Source organism: Carassius auratus, chromosome 41 (assembly GCF_003368295.1).
Source record: "Carassius auratus strain Wakin chromosome 41, ASM336829v1, whole genome shotgun sequence".
NCBI lineage: Eukaryota > Metazoa > Chordata > Actinopteri > Cypriniformes > Cyprinidae > Carassius > Carassius auratus.
In genome coordinates, this window is record NC_039283.1 from 16,588,803 (window position 1) to 16,592,738 (window position 3,936).

Below are 3,936 nucleotides of genomic sequence, written 5' to 3' on the forward strand. Positions count from 1 at the left end.
GGCCAACCCTTTTATAGCGTGATGATATTAGTTATTAGTTGTGCACGCATCCTTCACGTGAGTACTCCAGTGGAAAAAAACCTGCGTGCCTCTGTTCATTGGGTAGGAGCGGAGCCAATGACGTTTTGCACAGATATTCATTGCAGCCCACTTTGTTATTGTTCATTGACTTGAAGGGGGCTGATGTCCTATTTGCAAAGTTTACAGTAGTAATAGTATGTAGACATTTCCATTTTATTTATTCTAATTTTTATCCTACTTCTAATTTTTTTCTCTAAAATGTTCTTGTGTGATAACAATGTTTCTTGTGTGGAAGTGTTTGTAGTAAAAGCTTGTTTGCACAGAAATTCATTGCAGCCGGCTTTGTTTTTGATGTTTATTTGTGAGTAGGTATTTTATGAATAACATAAGTCAGGCGTAGCTTTGTTCATTCTTAAGCCTAGACAAGAGGTGTGCAGCTATACAGCCAGGACAGACAGAAAGGCCATTACTGAATCCATAAATGCAAAATAACTTAAAAGTAAAGCATTCTTGGTGTTTTTGTCATGTTGCAAATAGCCTGTTTTACACTGATTAATATACCAAAATCAAAGTTGATATTGTATGCTAAATAAAATAGAGTTGTCATAATAACATATTACATGCTTTGAATTCCTTATATATAGCTTATGCAGTGTTTCTAAGACAGCTTGGATGGGTCGCTGTACGTGATGCAACATTATTATAACCAGAGACTTAATATAATAAGAGACTTGAGACTTGACTTGGACTCTAGCTCCAGAGACTTGAGACTTGACTTGGACTCTAGCTCAATGACTTGAGACTTGACTTGGACTCTAGCTCAGAGACTTGAGACTTGACTTGGACTCTAGCTCAGAGACTTGAGACTTGACTTGGACTCTAGCTCAGAGACTTGTGAGCATCTCTGCGTGACACCCAACATGAATAATAAATGACTACTTACCCAATGCAGCAAATCCAACCTTTCACTCCTTATTTCTTATTCATCCCTTGTCACCAGTAACCATCACTATATCTGTGCTCATAAACACACATCACATGCTTACATACATGCCTCTTATTTTAAACTATAATAATGATTCCCAAAAATAAGGAGGAACAATTTGTTATTTTAAAAAGATATGATAAAGGTGTTCATCCTGACAGCATTGAGGATACGGACTCTTTCAGTGACTCTATCCGTATGAAACAGAAGTTTGTCCTTCTCATGCTCATTTTTGTTGTATGCATCCATGTTTTTGCTGTCAGGAAAGGTTTTGTTGAGTCTTTCATTTTAGATGCCGGTTCATATGATGGGGAGTGACAGTGGTCAGAAACCTTATCTCTGGGTAGTTTCAAGTCTTGCCTCAGTTTCCACTGGAGTCTACACAAAGTGGGTGGGCTGGAGATCAAACCAAGACATGCAAAGGTGAGATGCACACACCAAAGCATGAATTAATAAGTTTGAACACTTGTTTGTCCATTCCCTTATGAAACAAAAATATATTGCAGTATATTGGAAAATACCATGTAATATATTAGCATATATTCTTATGTATATTTATTTTTTTCCAATATATTGCAATATATTGAAAGCGGCAATCATTTGTATATTTTGCAATATATTATATAATATATGTAATCATCAATATATTATTAAATGTATTCAAAATATAAAATATTAGAAAATAAAAGGGTAAATAATATATTACAATATATCACAATATATTTTAAGAAATATATTGGTAAATATATTTTCCTTTCGTAAGGTTATGCTCTCTGTTTTAGATGAGCGTTAGTGTGTATCCCTCTCACAGTTTCTCTTCGCTGCTGAGGGCTAGAACTCCATGGAGGACCCATCCTCAAAGTGTGTGTGTGTCTGCTCCAGCAGATAGACACCAGCAGCACATAACTCTCTGATCACCTCACTGATGAGATACAGACACTGGTAAATACATCCCATTAATAAAGTTAACATTTCTTCTTATTATCATTGTTGAAAATGCTTGTGAACTGGGATTTAATAAAAAAATGGATGAATAGAAAGTTCAAAAGAACAGAAATGAAGCAAAATATAAGTTTTTGTTATATATAATATTATATATATATATATATATATATTTATTATTTACTGCAACTTTCAATCAATTTAATGTGCTTTTGCCTAAATAAAAGAAATATATTTTGTTTAAAAAATAAATCCTATTGACCCAGTGCTTCTGAACAGTAGTGTCTACAAATGAATACTACCTACTTATAAAAATATTTACTTTGATATTATACTAAAACATTTTGACAAATGTGAAATACATTTTTTGACATATACTAAAGCATTTTTAGAAAATGGAGTTCACCCTAAATGTATCAATTATCTCTTGTTCCTCTTGTATCCCACTTTTCTTAGGCGTTTGAAGAGAGGCAGTTAACAGCAGGAAGCCCAGGATCCATCCTGATGTCTCCCCTCTCTCAGTACCCCCTGCCGAGCCATAAGTGAGTTAGTATGCCTACAGGTCCTTCTCAAAAAATTAGCATATTGTGAAAAAAGTTCATTATTTTCCATAATGTAATGATAAAAATTAAACTTCATATATTTTAGATTCATTGCACACCAACTGAAATATTTCAGGTCTTTTATTGTTTTAATACTGATGATTTGGCATACAGCTCATGAAAACCCAAAATTCCTATCTCAAAAAATTAGCATATCATGAAAAGGTTCTCTAAACAAGCTATTAACCTAATCATCTGAATCAACTAATTAAGCTTTTAAAAACTCCCAGCCTGGTTCATTACTCAAAACCGCAATCATGGGTAAGACTGCCGACCTGACTGCTGTCCAGAAGGCCATCATTGACACACTCAAGTGAGAGGGTAAGACACAGAAAGAAATTTCTGAACGAATAGGCTGTTCCCAGTGTCCCAGTGCCTGAAGTCCAGTGTCAAGTACCCACAGTCAGTGATGGTCTGGGGTGCCATGTCAGCTGCTGGTGTTGGTCCACTGTGTTTTATCAAGGGCAGGGTCAATGCAGCTAGCTATCAGGAGATTTTGGAGCACTTCATGCTTCCATCTGCTGAAAAGCTTTATGGAGATGAAGCTCACAGTGCTCACAGTGCCAAAACCACTGGTAAATGGTTTACTGACCATGGTATTACTGTGTTCAATTGGCCTGCCAACTCTCCTGACCTGAACTCCATAGAGAATCTGTGGGATATTGTGAAGAGAAAGTTGAGAGACGCAAGACCCAACACTCTGGATGAGCTTAAGGCCGCTATCGAAGCATCCTGGGCCTCCATAACACCTCAGCAGTGCCACAGGCTGATTGCCTCCATGCCTCGCCACATTGAAGCAGTCATTTCTGCAAAAGGATTCCCGACCAAGTATTGAGTGCATAACTGAACATAATTATTTGAAGGTTGACTTTTTTTTTTGTATTAAAAACACTTTTATGTTTATTGTTCGGAGGAAATATGTAAATTTTTGAGATAGGAATTTGGGGTTTTCATGAGCTGTATGCCAAAATCATCAGTATTAAAACTATAAAAGACCTGAAATATTTCAGTTGGTGTGCAATGAATCTAAAATATATGAAAGTTTAATTTTTATCATTACATTATGGAAAATAATGAACTTTTATCACAATATGCTATTTTTTTGAGAAGGACCTGTATTTTGTGTCAGAGATTTTTTTCAGTATCCATTCCATTAAGTCTTTTCCACATCACTGCAGTTTTAATTGTGGTTTAGACGAATAATGTGCATGATCAAAAATACATTTACATATTTTTTTCTTTTCAATTTTACTGAAGTATTGCATGAAGTCGTTTACATGTAATCTTAGACAGAACATCCACAGACTTTTTGCTGTTTAGTCAAAGGTCTGGTAATGCGTGACTAGAAAACATAGTGTTTTAAGAATGTGTGTGTTTCAGAGACTG